The 18687-nt window shown below is 43.9% G+C and overlaps 1 protein-coding gene across 2 annotated transcripts in view; it reads left to right on the top strand.

The window, feature by feature from the left end:
• The first annotated feature begins 307 nt into the window (after positions 1–307).
• The window catches only part of LOC138372410 (methyltransferase-like protein 27), a 222129-nt gene continuing 203749 nt past the window's right edge, over positions 308–18687 (top strand). For both annotated transcript variants that reach the window (XM_069337889.1, XM_069337887.1), the window contains exon 1: positions 308–452. The gene's annotated coding sequence lies outside the window, so the exon portion shown is untranslated. The remainder of the gene's footprint in view (positions 453–18687) is intronic.

The raw sequence follows: 18687 nt of genomic DNA, 5'->3' as shown, positions 1-18687 counted from the left end.
GTATATAACCATCCTGGAGGAGATGTATATAACTATCCTGGAGGAGATGTATATAACTATCCTGGAGGAGATGTATATAACTATCCTGGAGGAGATGTATATAACTATCCTGGAGGAGATGTATATAACCATCCTGGAGGAGATGTATATAACTATCCTGGAGGAGATGTATATAACCATCCTGGAGGAGATGTGTATAACCATCCTGGAGATGTATATAGCCATCCTGTAAGAGATATTTTGTGCAATTTAACTTTTTGATGTTTTTTTTTATCTGATGTGATGTCTTATTTGTCAAATGATGACGTTGGGTTTGTGTGATTCATCAGATGAGCAGCACGAGCGAGATGGAGGAGATTACTAGTAAGGTTCTGGCAGAGTTCCGTCAACCCGGCCAGGATCCCCATCAACTCATCGCTAAATACGATGAGTGGGGTAATATGTACGACCAGGTAATTGTAGTTTACATTTTTGTTCATTAGACTATTATTGTTAGTAACTTGCACGTTGTCTGGGACCCATAACATCATACACGTTGGCTAGGACCCAATACATCATACTCGTTGTCTAGGACCCATAACATTATACACGTTGTCTAGGACCCAAAACATCATACACGTTGGCTAGGACCAATACATCATACTCGTTGTCTAGGACCCATAACATCATACTCGTTGTCTAGGACCCATAACATCATACACGTTGTCTAGGACCCATAACATCATACACGTTGTCTAGGACCCATAACATCATACTCGTTGTCTAGGACCCAAAACATCATACACGTTGTCTGGGACCAACATCATACTCGTTGTCTAGGACCCATAACATCATACACGTTGTCTAGGACCCATAACATCATACACGTTGTCTGGGACCCATAACATCATACACGTTGTCTAGGACCCATAACATCATGCACGTTGTCTAGGACCCATAACATCATACACGTTGTCTAGGACCCATAACATCATGCACGTTGTCTAGGACCCATAACATCATACACGTTGTCTAGGACCCATAACATCATACACGTTGTCTAGGACCCATAACATCATACACGTTGTCTAGGACCCATAACATCATACACGTTGTCTAGGACCCATAACATCATACACGTTGTCTAGGACCCATAACATCATACACGTTGTCTAGGACCCATAACATCATACACGTTGTCTAGGACCCATAACATCATACACGTTGTCTAGGACCCATAACATCATGCACGTTGTCTAGGACCCATAACATCATACACGTTGTCTAGGACCCATAACATCATACACGTTGTCTAGGACCCATAACATCATGCAAGTTGGGTAAATAGAGAATACAACCATGGGGAACACCTGGGCAGGTGAGCCAATTAGGCGCTTGCCCAGGTGATACACACGTCCGAAGTCTCGGGAGGATTGGGGAGGTGGGGGGGGGGGGAACCCGGGGACGCGCATGCTGTGTCCTGCGGGGTGTTGTGGGTCGCAGTGTGTGGCTAGGAAGAGGTGAGCAGGAGTAGTAATTGTAAGATGAATGTTTATGAGTATGTAATGTAGAGTTAAGCATGATATGTGGATATATATATAGTATGTAGGATCGAGAAGGGTATGTTGAGAAAGGAGTGGGGGGGGGGGGGCCACACCATGGGAAGACATGCCCAGGAGACCGAGTATTTTTAGGTGTATGGTTGGGAAAGGGTCTGTGAAGAGGGCCAGCCATGGACTGCTTTGGCTGGCACCGTCAGTGGCGTGTTTTAATAATATGTCTGTGGTATGTAGCAAAAGTTAAGATTTTGACAGAAAGGACAGTTGACAGAGTAAAGTGCGTGAATATTACCAAAACGTAACTTTCTCACCATCCCCGTCCGCCGCCGCTATCGCCTCCACCTCTGCTTCCTAAGCCTTCAACAAAGGATGTAAGAGGAGTCAGTAGTTTCGTGTCATACACGAAAGTTCACAGCGGGATGTCTCGGCGGCTACTGAGCGGGTAGAGAGAGAGGTACCCCATAATATTTATAAACAAAGCCCTCCTCCCCTCCCCTCCGCTCCTCTTCAGCCTAGACACACTCTGAAGACCTTCTTACCTACCACATGGTACATGCCACATGCCACATAGCACATGAGCCATACCACATACCACATGGTGGGAGAGCAAGTAGGTTGTGTTGGAGCTGCCTACCCTCTTTGATTGTTGGGCTGTGAAGGAAGGAATAATAAGGAAAACGCACACACACACACACACACACACACACACACACACACACACACACACACACACACACACACACACACACACTTATATGAACATGTTTGCTGATGATGCTAAGATAATAGGAAGGATAAGAAATTTAGATGATTGTCATGCCCTTCAAGAAGACTTGGACAAAATAAGTATATGGAGCTCCACCTGGCAAATGGAATTTAATGTTAATAAATGTCATGTTATGGAATGTGGAATAGGAGAACATAGACCCCATACAACCTATATATTATGTGAGAAATCTTTAAAGAATTCTGATAAAGAAAGAGATCTAGGGGTGGTTCTAGATAGAAAACTATCACCTGAGGACCACATAAAGAATATTGTGCAAGGAGCCTATGCGATGCTTTCTAACTTCAGAATTGCATTTAAATACATGGATGGCGATATACTAAAGAAATTGTTCATGACTTTTGTTAGGCCAAAGCTAGAATATGCAGTTGTTGTGTGGTGCCCATATCTTAAGAAGCACATCAACAAACTGGAAAAGGTGCAAAGACATGCTACGAAGTGGCTCCCAGAACTGAAGGGCAAGAGCTACGAGGAGAGGTTGGAAGCATTAAACATGCCAAAACTAGAAGACAGAAGAAAAAGAGGTGATATGATCACTACATACAAAATAGTAACAGGAATTGATAAAATCGACAGGGAAGATTTCCTGAGACCTGGCACTTCAAGAACAAGAGGTCATAGATTTAAACTAGCTAAAATCAGATGCCGAAGAAATATTAGAAAATTCACCTTCGCAAATAGAGTGGTAGACGGTTGGAACAAGTTAAGTGAGAAGGTGGTGGATGCCAAGACCGTCAGTAGTTTCAACGCGTTATATGACAAAGAGTGCTGGGAAGACGGGACACCACGAGCGTAGCTCTCATCCTGTAACTACACTTAGGTAATTACACTTAGGTAATTACACACACACACACACACACACACACACATATTAGAAAGAACTTTTTTAGTGTCAGAGTGGTTGACAAATGGAATGCATTAGGGGGTGATGTGGTGGAGGCTGACTCCATACACAGTTTCAAGTGTAGATATGACAGAGCCCGATAGGCTCAGGAATCTGTACACCTGTTGATTGACGGTTGAGAGGCGGGACCAAAGAGCCAGAGCTCAACCCCCGCAAACACAACTAGGTGACTAGGTGAGTACACACACACACACACACACACACACACACACACACACACACACACACACACACACACACACACACACACACACAAAGAGAGGGCTGGGCGGACTGCATTTTCTTGGATTGTCGGAAAGCCTTTGACACAGTACCGCATAAGAGGCTGGTACATAAGCTGGAGAGACAGGCAGGTGTAGCTGGTAAGGTGCTCCAGTGGATAAGGGAGTATCTAAGCAATAGGAAGCAGAGAGTTACGGTGAGGGGTGAGATCTCGGATTGGCGTGAAGTCACCAGTGGAGTCCCACAGGGACCTATCCTGTTTCTGATATACGTAAATGATCTCCCAGAGGGTATAGACTCATTCCTCTCAATGTTTGCTGACGACGCCAAAATTATGAGTAGGATTAAGACAGAAGAGGACAGCTTGAGGCTTCAAGAAGACCTGGACGAGCTGCAGGAATGGTCGAACAAATGGTTGTTTGAGTTTAACCCAAGCAAATGTAATGTAATGAAGATAGGGGTAGAGAGGAGACCAGATATAAGGTATCTAGATGAAATGTTAGATGAAATACTTCAAGAGTCAGAGAGAGAGATAAAGACCTGGGGGTTGATATCACGCCGGACCTGTCCCCTGAAGCTCACATCAAGAGGATAACATCAGCAGCATATGCCAGGTTGGCTAACATAAGAACGACCTTTAGAAACTTGTGTAAATCTTTCAGAACATTATATACCACATATGTCAGACCAATCCTGGTGTATGTGGCTCTAGCATTGAGTCCAAATCTAGTCAAGCATAAGACTAAACTGGAAAAGGTTCAAAGGTTTGCCACCAGACTAGTACCCGAGCTGAGAGGTATGAGCTACGAGGAGAGACTATGTGAAGTATACCTCACTTCATTGAAAGACAGAAGAGTTAGCGGGGACTCTTGGTTAGTTAGTTAGCACTCAGTTTCCACACAGGTGGAAACTGAGTGCCCAAATGAGCCACAGAGATATTAGAAAGAACTTTTTTAGTGTCAGAGTGGTTGACAAATGGAATGCATTAGGAAGTGATGTGGTGGAGGCTGACTCCATACACAGTTTCAAGTGTAGATGTGATAGAGCCTAATAGGCTCAGTAACCTGTACACCTGTTGATTGACGGTTAAGAGGCGCGACCAAAGAGCCAGAGCTTAACCCCCGCAAACACAACTAGGTGAGTACACACACACACACACACACACACACACACACACACACACACACACACACACACACACACACACACACGACACGTGCTCCGTCTGCATAGTGGGAGGGTCGATTTGTTCATTTGCATCACGTTAGTGTGATCTCTGTGTGTGTCGATGGGTCGCGCTCTACGATAAACGCCAATATTTTGGGTTAATTAAGGATACAGTGACGGATCACAGATCTTAGGGTACACTCAAAAGTGAATAACCGCCGCGAATAGGAAAGACAAATACAGTGCTATCACTAGAGCTTTGTGAATGTGAATTAAACAGTGAATTCACCAGACAGGCCACGTTGGAGGGCCCACGAGGCTTTGTTTACATTTGGGTTTACATCTGGTCTCCGGTGATCAGTGGTACAATAAATTAGTGAAGTGTAACGCAACGATACAGTGACGGACTCCAGAGCTTTGTGTAGTTAGAGATGAACCCCCATCATCAATCTATAATAACTTAGTGAATCACCACGTGGGAGGCGACGACGGATCACCATCGTCATCCATACATCGTCATTACTATTCTGGTTGTGTGAGCGGGAGGCAGACTGGTATATACCCCTCTCTGGTCAATTAATCAGGTGTACAGAGTGAGGTAAAATATTATCAAATTCTTGTTCAGGATATCATATTTAAAATCTCAAAGTGGCTCATTTTAGGTAGAGGTTAACACTTACGGTAACTCGTGACACACGCACACACACGCACGCATGCCCATGTTCGTATGCACGCACACGCAAAAACACACACACACACAAACGTTCAGTCAGGGAAGAAAGGATTAACACCTTTTGTGGAAAGGAGGGAAGACCTCACTATACTCCACCCCCCCTCTTCCCCCCCTTCCCCATCTGACCTGATCTGACCTGGTCGCCATCTCCGCTTCCCCCCCACCCCCAGTCCCTCGCATCCTCCTTACACACACTCTCCTCTATCTCTCTCTCACCCCTCCCCACTCTCCCTCTCCTTCTCCCACTCTCTCTCTCCCACTCTCTCTCCCACTCTCTTTCTCTCTCTCTCTCTCTCTCTCTCTCTCTCTCTCTCTCTCTCTCTCTCTCTCTCTCTCTCTCTCTCTCACTCTTTATCTCTCTCTGTCTCTCAATCTCTCTTTATCTCTCTCTCTCTGTCTCTCTCCCTCTCTCTCTCTCTCCCTCTCCCTCCCCCCCACCCCACTCTGCCCTTCTGACAAATCCTATCACAGCACAACTAGGAACAGGGTCAACCATGACAGCCAGAGGTAACAGGGGAACAGGGAAAAGTTCGCCCAGTTTCTGGAGGATATCAAGAGTGTGATGCAGGAAATGAAGAATGAATTGAGCAACCTAAAAAGAGAGCTGACAGCAGGAAAGGAGGAGATTAGAACCCTCAAAGAGAACAGCATCGATTCTGAGACTCAGATAACCACCCAGGGAGAAGGTGGTAATAGTATTTTGGAAGAGAATGCCACAATAAAAGCAACATTTGCAGAAATGCTAAAAACAACAACTCTGAAGTAATGTCTGCAGTGATGGAGGTAGCCATGAAAGCAGCCACCTCATAGGAAGCAGCACACTCCACTAGCCAGCTGCTGGAAAGGAAAAGATCAGTGGTTGCTGTGGGTATTAAAGAGCAGAAAGGCTCTAATAGGACAGAGTGGAATGATAAGGACAAAGCGGTAGTGAATGAAATACTGAAAACACTAGACATGGAAGGGGCTGAGCAAAGCATTGAGAAGGGTTTCAGGCTAAGCTAGTACAAAAAAGACCGAGACCGTGTGTTAAAGATAGTGTTTGCAAACGAGAACACAAAGGAGATGATTCTAACAAAGAAAAGCCACCTGCAACATGTGAGAGAATTCAAAAAGTATTCCTCCAGAGGGACATGATGAGGGAGGAGAGGGCCATGGCGGCAGAAGCAAGGAAGAAGCGCAGGGCGAGAGGGGAAAACCAGGAAATCACAGCTCCCAACACATCACCCCCAGAAGCGAGTTGGGGAACCCACAACCAGCTACCCAGTAACACTAGCGGGGAGGGCAACCCCACCACCCTCCTCTGCATAGAAAACCCCTTTACCCCAAACCCTCCCTGCCCCCACTCAAATACCCAGCCAAATCTCCCTCCCCCCCACACCCAATCCCCACCCTTCTACCCGTCCCCTCCACCCGCCGATTCACCCCTCCCCCCATTTCCTTCCTGTCCTCCCTCCCCTTTCACCCCATTCCCTCCCCCTTCACTTGACCCCCCACCCCTCATCCCAGTATCCTCTGCAACCCTGTTATCCACCTCACACATCCTCACACCCATGGAACAACTTCCCCCACCAGCTGAACACTCACCAAGGAAGAGATTTAAGAAGGGACAGAAGAAAGTGAGCCTCATGGCAATGTACACTAACATAGATGGAATTACAAATAAAGCAAATGAACTTGGAGAATCGGTACTAGAGGAAAACCCAGACATAATAGCTCTCACAGAAACAAACCTAATGAAAACCATAACAAGTGCAGTGTTCCCACAGGACTATTATGTTATGAGGAAAGAGAGAGAAGGAAGAGGTGGTGGTGGTGTAGCCCTGCTGGTAAGAAAAAGCTGGGATTTTGAGGAGATGGTTGTTCAGGGATGTGAAGGTTTCAGTGACTACATAACAGGTAGATTAACGACTAGAAGGCAAAAAATTATAGTGGTAGTCATATATAATCCACCACCAAATGACAGAAGACCCAGACAGGAATATGATAGAAACAACATGGCCACCAGTAACGTAATAGAGAGAGCAGCTTCTGTTGCTAGCAGGAATGGATCTGGATTACTAATCATGAGAAACTTCAACCATGGGAAAATAGATTGGGAGAACAGAGACCCGTGTGGAGGACCAGAAACATGGAGAGCTAAGATACTGGACGTGGCAACAAGACACTTTCAAGGCCAGCACATCAAGGAACCAACAAGAATGAGAGGAAAAGATGAGCCAGCAATGCTTGATTTGATATTTACCCTAAATGAGTGGGATATAAGGGAAGTCAAGATGGAAGCACCCTTGGGAATGAGTGATCACAGTGTATTGAACTTTGAGTACCTGGTAGAGCTAGGAATTATCTCCCCCAAAAAAAGAACTAGGAAACAAAAGGCTGGCATACCGAAAGGGAAATTATGAGGAGATGAGAAGCTTCCTAAGGCAGTAAGCAGATACATCCCGGCCCAAAAGGAAAAATCCGAGAAGCAAAAGAAGAATCCATGGTATAATAGGGCATGTATGGAAGCAAAGAAACTGAACAAAAGGGCGTGGATAAACTTCCGGAATAACAGAACACCAGAAAGCAGAGAGAGATACCAGAGAACTAGGAATGAGTATGTCAGGGTGAGAAGAGAAGCAGAGAAAAGTTCTGAGAATGATGTAGCAAACAAAGCAAAGACCGAAACAAAGCTGCTCCACAGTCACATAAGAAGGAAAACAACAGTGAAAGAACAGGTCATGAAACTTAGAACAGGCAAGGGCAGGTATACAGAGAATGACAAAGAGGTGTGTGAAGAACTCAACAAGAGGTTCCAGGAGGTCTTCACAACAGAACAAGGTGAGGTTACTGTGCTAGGAGAAAGGAAAGTAAACCAGGCGGCTTTGGAAGGGTTCGAAATTACGAGAGAGGAGGTCAAGAGACACCTGCTGGATCTGGATGTTAGAAAGGCTGGTAGTCCAGACAGGAACTCGCCATGGGTACTGAAAGAGTGTGCAGAGGCACTTTGCTTGCCACTCTCCATAGTGTATATTAGGTCACTGGAAACGGGAGACCTACCAGAAATATGGAAGACGGCGAATGTGATCCCAATATACAAAAAGGGCAACAGGCAAGAGGCACTGAACTACAGGCCAGTGTCCTTGACTTGTATACCATGCAAGGTGATGGAGAAGATCGTGAGAAAAAACTGGTATCACATCTGGAGAAAACGGACTTTGTGACAAATCGCCAACATGGGTTCAGGGAGGGTAAATCATGCCTGACTGGCTTAATAGAATTCTACGACCAGGTGACAAAAATTAAGCAAGAAAGAGAGGGCTGGGTGGACTGCATTTTCTTGGATTGTCGGAAAGAATTTGACACAGTACCGCATAAGAGGCTGGTACATAAGCTGGAGAGACAGGCAGGTGTAACTGGTAAGGTGCTCCAGTGGATAAGGGAGTACCTTAGCATTAGGTAGCAGAGAGTTACGGTGAGGGGTGAGACCTCGGATTGGCGTGAAGTCACCAGTGGAATCCCACAGGACTCTATACTCGGTTCTATCTTGTTTCTGATATATGTAAATGATCTCCCAGAGGGTATAGATTAATTTCTCTCAATGTTTGCAGACGATGCCAAAATTATGGGAAGGATTAAAACAGAAGAGGACTGTTTGAGGCTTCAAGAAGACCTAGACAAGCTGAAGGAATGGTCGAACAAATGGTTGTTAGAGTTTAACCCAACCAAATGTAATGTAATGAAGATAGGTGTAGGGAGCAGAAGGCCAGATACAAGGTATCATCTGGGAGAAGAAATTCTTCAGGAGTCAGAGAAAGATAAAGACTTGGGGGGTTGATATCACACCAGACCTGTCTCCTGCAGCCCATATCAAGAGGATAACATCAGCGGCATTTGCCAAGCTGGCCAACATACGAACGGTATTCAGAAACTTGTGTAAAGAATCATTCAGAACTTTGTATACCACATATGTCAGGCCAATCCTGGAGTATGCAGCCCCAGCATGGAGTCCATATCTAGTCAAGGATAAGACCAAACTGGAAAAGGTTCAAAGGTTTGCCACCAGACTAGTACCCGAGCTGAGAGGTATAAGCTACGAGGAGAGACTACGGGAATTAGACCTCATTTTGCTGGAAGAGAGAAGAGTTATTGGGGACATGATCACCACATTCAAGATTCTCAAGGGAATTGATAGGGTAGATACAGATAGGCTATTTAACACAAGGGGCACATGCACTAGGGGACACAGGTGGAAACTGAGTGCCCAAATGAGCCACAGAGATATTAGAAAGAACTTTTTTAGTGTCAGAGTGGTTGACAAATGGAATGCATTAGGAAGTGATGTGGTGGAGGCTGACTCCATACTCAGTTTCAAGTGTAGATATGATAGAGCCCAATAGGCTCAGGAACCTGTACACCTGTTGATTGACGATTATGAGGCGGGACCAAAGAGCTAGAGCTCAACCCCTGCAAGCACAATTAGGTGAGTACAATTAGGTGAGTACACACACACACACACACACACAGCTCGGAGCCGGCGGACAATATACTGGACCCGTGATCCAGTGGTCCCGAGTTCGATCCCGGGCGCTGGCGAGAAACGATGGCAGAGTTTCTTTCACCCTATGCCCCTGTTACCTTGCAGTAAATAGGTACCTGGGAGTTAGTCAGCTGTCACGGGCTGCTTCCTGGGGTGAATTTTTGTGTGGTGTTGAAAAAAAAGGAGTAGTAGAAAAAGTTGATTGACAGTTGAGAGGCGGGCCGAAAGAGCAGAGATCGATCCCCGCAAGCACAACTAGGTGAATACACACACACTCACACAAACTAGAAGCAAAAGAAGACCCCGTGGTTTAATAGGGCATGTATGAAAGCAAAGGAACTGAACAAAAGGGCGTGGAGGTACTTCCAAAATAACAGAACACCAGAAAGTAGAGAGAGATACCAGAGAACCAGGAACGAGTATGTTACTGTGGGAAGAGAAACTGAGAAAAGGTATGAAAATGATATAGCTAATAAAGCCAAGACCGAACCAAAGCTACTACACAGTCACATTAGGGGGAAAACAACAGTGAAGGAACAGGTTATGAAACTTAGAACGGGTGAGGACAGGTACACAGAGAATGAAAAAGAAGTGTGTGAAGAACTCAACATGAGGTTGAGTTTGACTGCTGTTTTTTTGAGTTTGCTGTTTGAGACCTCAGAGTGGCGTGAAGTCACCAGTGGAGTCCCACAGGGCTCTGTACTCGGACCTATCCTGGTTCTGATATATGTAAATGATCTCCCAGAGAGATCATTCTCTCATTATACACTCCTCTCAATGTTTGCTGACGAAGTCAAAATTATGAGAAGGGTTAAGACAGAGGAGGATAGCTTGAGGTTTCAAGAAGACCTGGACAAGCTGCAGGAATGGTCGAACAAATGGTTGTTAGAGTTTAACCCAAGCAAATGCAATGTAATGAAGATAGGTGTACGGAGCAGGAGACTAGATACAAGGTATCATTTGGGAGATGAAATACTTCAAGAATCAGAGAGAGAGAAAGACCTGGGGGTTGATATCACGCCAAAACTGCCCCCCTGTAGTTCATATCAAGAGGATAACATCAGCAGCATATGCCAGGTTGGCTAACATTAAAACGGCCTTTAGAAACTTGTGTAAGGAATCACTCAGAACTTTGTATACCACATATGTCAGACCAATCCTGGAGTATGTGGCTCCAGCATGGAGTCCATATCTAGTCAAGCATAAGACTAAACTGGAAAAGGTTCAAAAAGGAAAAGGTTGCTACGAGACTAGTACCCGAACTGAGGGGAATGAGCTACGAGGAGAGACTACGGGAATTAAAGCTCACGTCACTGGGAGACAGAAGAGTTAGAGGGGACATGATCACCACATACAAGATTCTCGGAGGAATTGATAGGGTAGATAAAGACAGACTATTTACCACAAGGGGCACATTCATTAGGGACACAGGTGGAAATTGAGTACCCAAATGAGCCATAGAGATGTTAGAAAGAATTTTTTCAGTGTGAAAGTAGTAGACAAATGGAATGCATTAAGAATTGATGTGGTGGAGGCTGACTCCATACACAGCTCAAGGTGTAGATATGATAGAGCCCAGTAGGCTCAGGAACCTGTAAATTAGTTGACTGAGAGTTGAGAGGCGGGACCAAAGAGCCAGAGCTCAACCCCCGCAAGAACAATTAGTAAGTACAGTTAGGTGAGCACACATACACACACACACATTCTGTTTATTTGCGTTAGTTTAAAAAAAATAGGGGTGGCAGGTAGGCAGTTCCACATTTATGTTGTTAGTTTGTTTTTGCAGTAAAGAAGGAGGTGAGTGTATCTGTTCCTCTCTCCACCTCAGCTTTTATAGTTGATGTTGCCTGTCAGTCCACCTTATCTGTCACAAGAGGTCACCTCTTCGAAGCATTCCTTATACTCTCAGGATCATCTTCGCAGTTGACTTTCTCTTAACTTAACTCATACACTTGACTGCTTGCCGTAGTTTTGCGGAATAAATCACGTAGTGTAGAATTTAGTGTAAAAATAATTGATCAACGGGTAATTTATCAGGTAAAAAAACTTATTTAAGTACAGTCGTTTTATGTATAATGTCGTTTATTATATGAATGCCAGATACGGGAGCCAATAAATTTCCATTCAGTTCCCATCGAACGATTCCACTAGCATCATAATGATTTAACAAGGATCTCACATATTCATTGTCTTTTACTTTTAATTTCAAATCTATTAAATGTTTTATGGAAGTGTTTATATGCAACTGAGGAGAGGGTTTCACAGTTTGATGAGCAGGTCTCACAGTTTGCTGAGCAGGACTGAGTGCAGCTTTCCAGCTGTCCATTATTTTGCATGGTATGATATAATACTCTTTCATTTGTTTTTTCTTTTTTCACTTACTGAACAACCGTGTAAATAGACTAGCTGCTATCGGATGATAATGGATAAAATACTACCCTCTCGTTTGCTGGTTAATATCTGTTCCTTAGTTGTTACAGACGGCTTCTTACAGGCTAGTGAGCAAATAAGCAATTTATATTTTTTCCACATTTTAATTACCTTGTCGGGCACAGGTAATTTTTTTTAAGTTATTAAAAATTTCTGATAAACAATTTATATGTGGTTTCTTCAATTTTTCAATCAACTGTTTTCTTGAGGAATACTGAAGTTTTGATAATAGCTGAATCAATTCCTTTTATTTATAAACTAAGGTCTTCTTCATAATAAATGTAATATGTTACCAGCATCGATCCATAGATCGAATGACTGATCATATCCTGCGTACCTAACTTTATGCTGAAGTTCACCAGAAACTCTACGTTGCCCCAATACCTTTACAATATTAAAGGTTTGAGGTAATTGTGCGGGTATTAATTCTTGCTTATAGAAGCCACCATCAATTTCCTCACCATTAAGATCTTTCAGAAAGTATAAAGGGATGTGTTGGCACTGATCAATACGTGTAACCGTAAATATCTCTCATGTGTTCTGCTGCTTAAACCCTTTCATAAACTTGGAAACGCAATCAGATAGTATGATACGTACTGTATCACCGACAGTCAATCGAGGAATGACGGATCTCTTTGATTTGCTCTGGCTTTTATATTTTATAAATAAAATTGTTCGGCGTGATCGCTAGGTGAGGATAGAGCGTGCACCTCCTCGGGTGTCTTCCCCTTCAGTCCTCTGTGAGGGGTTAAATTATACGTATTAACAATATCTGGTAGAGTCTGCATGTATTTTAAAGTGTTGTGCACCGTCGTAAACTTGTAAAGTTTACCTTTTAAAGTACGTATGAACCTCTCAGCAATGAATGCCTTGGTCTCCGGAGAAAATACACTATTTAACTTAACTCTCTTTGATGGCAACATTTTCCTCATAGTAGCGTTATAAAATTCCCCACCTCGATCATAATTAATTTTGTGCACTCCCTGAGAATGAGTTGAATCTAGAATTAAAGTCAGTGCTTTACTCATACTTTTTCCATCCTTGCTGCGTAAGGGTACTACTTGAGCGTACTTAGAGAAAATATCTACACATACAAGTAAGTATTTCACCCTGCCATTATGTTTGTCCAATAAACTCATTTCAGCCAGGTCTATAGCTTGAAATAGTCGCGGTTTAGGGCTTAATACCCGTGTAAGTGGGAATTTTCGTGATTGTAAATAATGCAGAGTATAGGACTCAGAGGTTTCCAGATAATCCCTTACATCGAATAGTTATACTAGAGTTAATTAATTTAGCAGCATTATAAAACCTCTTTACTCCTTCAAGCCCGCCGACAGATGAGGAGTCGTTATATACTCATTCCAATACATCTTTCTTGTTCACCGTTGGTAAACTATCTCATAGGGCGGTTCGTGAACAATATTACCGCGTAATGTTATAGTAGAGGGTGTGTTTGAGCCCAGATCTACTAGCAAATACCCATTGGGTTGGCTAATAACTTTTTTATATAACTCCACAAATTTCTTTGAATCCTGTTTCCCAAATATTTGTCGTCCGAGTGTTTCAATTTGTAAGAGGTGTCTTGATTTAACAAATATGACATGAGAAGCATTTAACTAATATTCCTCGAATATTTACCTGGAAAAAATATATTTTGAGTAATTAATATAACGGAAATCATGAAATGCCGACCTCTAGTAAAGGTATCAGATACTATTTTTGAATTAGCAGACTCTGGAAAAAGGTCATCATAGATTACTAAGATATGTGAGACCTTATCCAGACGCTCTTCCACAGGATCAATAATGGTTGAATGCTCGATTAGCTTCCTTTTTATTTGTGGGTCTGACCATAATTCAGAGTACCCCCCACCGCATACAATTATTGAGGAGAACTTGTGTTGGTACTTCCTTACAAGTTTACTGCACAAAAATGACTTTCTCCTGTTTGAATACCCAGCTATATATTAACCCTACACGGTTCTCGGAATATATCTAAATGTTCCTCACGGATTATAACATAGGAACTGTCCATGATAGAGGCTACGTAAGACTGCTAAAACTAAGGAAATGGTGAAGGTATTTAAACAAACATTAGTCATTTAGGGGTTAAATTATACGTATTAACAATGTAGTAGTGTAAAGTGCGGCTAGAGCGACGCGCGTCACCTGCCCAGGTGGCACTCTTGAGTGCCAGCTGAGCAGGTGTTGCGCGTCGCTCTAGTCGCAGCGCATCGCTCTAGTCGCAAGGGGTTTTGAGGGAATTTTCCCGGAAGTTTTGGCGTGTGTCGGAGGCGTGTGAGCGTCTGGTGTTTGGGTATGTAGTCAGGAAAGAGGGGCGGTCATGTTGTTGGGGTGTGCAGGTGGTGCGCGTCGCTCTAGTAGCAAGGGGTTTTGTGGTGATTTTCCCGGATTCCCGGAAGTTTGGCGCGTGTCGGAGGGGTGTGAGCGTCCGTGTTATGGTATGTGGTCAGGAAAGAGGGGATGTCATGTTGCTGGGTGCCAGGTGGTGCGCGTCGCTCTAGTCGCAGCGCGTCGTCGTAGTCCTAAAGGGCGAGGATAAGAGTGGAATATGAGGAAGGAGTAAATGAATATGTATGTGTGTTTGGCGTAGACTTAATCCTGTGTGAGGATAATAGTTTTGATGATCGTAAGTAAGTAGAGGCTGAGTGTAGATGAGAGGAGTCCCAACATAGTCTGTTATGTTGTTTGGGGTGGGGGAGGGGTAGGGGAGGGAGGGGGGGGGAGGGAGGGAAGGGTGAGTGGAGCTTCCCCTCGTCGTGAGACTGCTCGGGGTCATTTGCGGTTAGACAAACCATTAGCTCCCCCTACAGGAAGCCGTAAGTGTGAGAGGATGAGAGAGTAGAGTCCATTTGGCTTAATCGTTTTTTCAAGTCTAATTTCTTCGAGTTAGGCATCTGTGTTTGGAGATGGAGCATGAGGGTGATAGTTTGGACGTACATGGTATGAAGTGTGGAGGATGAGGATAATGAGGAATAGAAAGAGAGAGCAGTCACTCTTAAGTTGTGAATGAGAAGAGGTAAACAGTTGGTGATAGAGTTGGACGGTGTGAACCTTTACCCTTAAGCGTTTTTCAATGTCCGCGGAGGGGTGTGCGTACTGGTCACTGGTTAGAGGGTAACTGAAAAGACTTTTCCAAGTAGTTTGATTATATCTCCCCCTCCCGGAGGGTAGGCAATGACGGCCATTACTTCCTCAGACATGGCGGAAGTGGTTGGGCATCCATTACCCACTGCGTTTCGCTACGGTCTGCGACTCTCTCTCTCTCTCTGTCTCTCTCTGTCTCTCTCTGTCTCTCTCTCTCTCTCTCTCTCTCTCTCTCTCTCTCTCTCTCTCTCTCTCTCTCTCTCTCTCTCTCTCTCTCTCGCCCTCTCTACCCCGTAGGTTTGCATTGTTCCTCACATACAAAGTAAAACATACAAAGTACGTGAACTGTTACCCTTAAGCGTTTTTCAATGTCCGCGGAGGGGTGTGGGTACTGGTCACTGGTTAGAGGGTAACTGAAAAGACTTTTCCAAGTAGTTTGGTTATATCTCCCCCTCCCGGAGGGTAGGCAATGACGGCCATTACTTCCTCTGACATGGCGGAAGTGGTTGGGCATCCATTACCCACTGCGTTTCGCTACGGTCCGCGACTCTCTCTCTCTCTGTCTCTGTCTCTCTCTCTGTCTCTCTGTCTCTCTCTCTGTCTCTGTCTCTCTCTCTCTCTCTCTCTCCAGATCATTTAATAGTTGGGAAAGTACCATCATTTCCTTTCCCCTGCTGCCGCTGTTCACGTATCTTTCTCCATTTCACTTAGACTGTCAGCGCACCAGAGGATGGAGGACTAATGTCAATTTTCGAGCCCCCATCACTCATACCCTTATAACCTTGTAAGGTAACACGACCAACATGATGACATCGTTCTTTGCTCAAATAGCATTAATGTAACGTGGACAATATACTAACTTCGTTCTTTGCCCAAATAACATTTTAAGAGTAACGAGCAACTTTCTGTCGATGTCTGAATAATGAAATGTAAACCATGTTTAGCCATTACATCCAAACACAATAAAATATTTTTGTTCCACACATACAATTTCCAAGCAAAGTAAGCATATATACGATATGGAAAAACACAATCTTGATACTATTATTAAATTGACTTGTTCATTATCCCCGAGTTCAACACACTCTCTCTCTCTTAAGACCTACATTATCCAATGTAAACAGACTGGATGAGACGATAGTGAAATAGCTCTGGGTTAAGTCTGTTTTTTTCAGTTCTTATAACATTTGAAAATGTATGCGTGGTTACTCATTCCGTCTCGTCGCATCTCGTTAGGGACTGACCTTGAGTCTTTCCATAGCGCGAGTTTTCACTCAACATCAACCATTAGCAATCGTTCGATCCAACAGAAAAAAAAACAGAGACTAGTGTTAGCATAATAGGTGAAAAAAATAGTTTATCTTTCTCTTATTACGTTTTATTCAATAACTGGTAGACATAACGTAAGTCGCATATTTATCTTGGTAAAACAAAACATAATAACTGCCAGACAGACCGACAGACATAACACTCAGCATAATGCTGTCATATGGTGTTAGCATAATAGGTGAAAAAATAGTTGATCTTTCTCTTATTACGTTTTTATTCAATAACTGGTAGACACTTACATATTTATCTTGGTAAAAACGAAACATAATAACAGACAGACAGAGACATATCACTCAGCTTAATGCAGTTACATGACTACTAGTTATCAGCGGAGTTTCAAAAAGTTTTTTTTAGCTTTAGGCTTAGATTTTAGATTTTTGCTGGGTTTTTCTATAGTCAGACGATTATCGCTTCGTTTAATCTGTCGTTTGGGTGGGGGAGGTGCTATTATTTCACGCTCAACCTCGCTATCACTATCACTGTCACTATCAGTGGTGGTGTCAATATAGCGGGATCTATTAAGATCGTCACCAACTCGTATCCTTCGCAGAGGGGTAAAGTTTTCATCATCACTGCTTATTATCACCGTCTGAGACATTGTGTTACACTCATCACGACCTCGAGCCCGAGATGTGGCTTTGTGTGAACTTAGTTTAGAGTTGTGGGATGTGGAGGAGGGGTGAGAGCTGGGTTCAGGGTCAAGGTTTGTAGATACACCTTGGAGTGAACTAAGTTGGGGGTTGAGGAAAAGATTCACATCAACGTCAGTCAGCAATCTACGTTGCTGACTGTCTGTAAGCATTATACGCTCACCCAGTAAGGCTTCTACATTCAAATCATTTTCGGTTTGAGTAGCGGGGTTGTCCTCTGAGAGAGAAATAGCGGCAAACACTGCATCATCAAGACCTTCACTCATAGTCAAGAGATCTGGATACTCACCCCCCTGTGAAATATCCACACTCATTCTTACTACTTCTTCAGTCCTATTATCCCTAGTAGTACTACTAGTAGTAGGGTCACTACATACTCTACACCCCTCAGTTAAAAGGCTGGGGGACAGCACCTCTTCAACGGTATTCATAAAATATAAAGCGTTATCCCCCCTCTGATCAGCAGTAGGACTGGTTGGTACACAATGAGGGATGGTGTTACTAGTACTTCTATCACCACGATCTCCATCAGCAGGAGCAGTAGCGGGTGTGGTAGTGGTGTGTGTAGGGAGACACGCACGTGCGGTGCGTGTGGCATCAGCCGGGGCGACACCTAACGCGACCTGGTCGCTACGGTTGGCAGCACCAATGTGTGAGGGGGGGCTATCACCGTAGTCGACTGGAGTAGGGGGGGAGGACACAACCACCTCCCCGGTGTTTGTGTGTATGTGGGTGGTTCCCAAGAATATAAAGATATTCCCTCCAGAGGTGGATCTGGTGGGACCACTGCTGCTGCTGCTGCTGCTGCTCACACCGCAGCTGCTAGCTTTCTCCAGATAATCTAAAAAAAAAGTTTACATTACTAGCATAACACTCACACACACACACACACACACACACACACACACACACACACACACACACACACACACACACACACACACACACACACACACACACAACACACATATGAGAAAGAAAAGAACCGCCCCTTAAGGGTGACGTTTAATGGAGTGAAAAACATGATGGATGTGCTAAGAAATGCCAGAAAACTGCAGAGTGATGAGGTTGGCAAATCTTGGTCAAAAAGACAAGACCTCTCCAAGGAAGACAGAGAAAAGCTGAAAATGAACCTAATTGAGGCAAAACGTCTAAATGGGGATAGAAATGAAGAAGACAGAAATTCTTTTTTTTACAAAGTGACAGGGACTGGAAAGCTTGTGAAATGGTACATAAAAACAAAGCAACAAGATCAGTAGTGGAAGGGGGAGTAAAGAGCAAAGGAAAAGGGAACATGTTCC

Source organism: Procambarus clarkii, chromosome 38, assembly GCF_040958095.1.
Source record: "Procambarus clarkii isolate CNS0578487 chromosome 38, FALCON_Pclarkii_2.0, whole genome shotgun sequence".
NCBI classification, from domain to species: Eukaryota; Metazoa; Arthropoda; class Malacostraca; order Decapoda; family Cambaridae; genus Procambarus; species Procambarus clarkii.
Note: the sequence above shows the minus strand (reverse complement) of the source record. Positions and strands in the feature narration are given on the sequence as shown.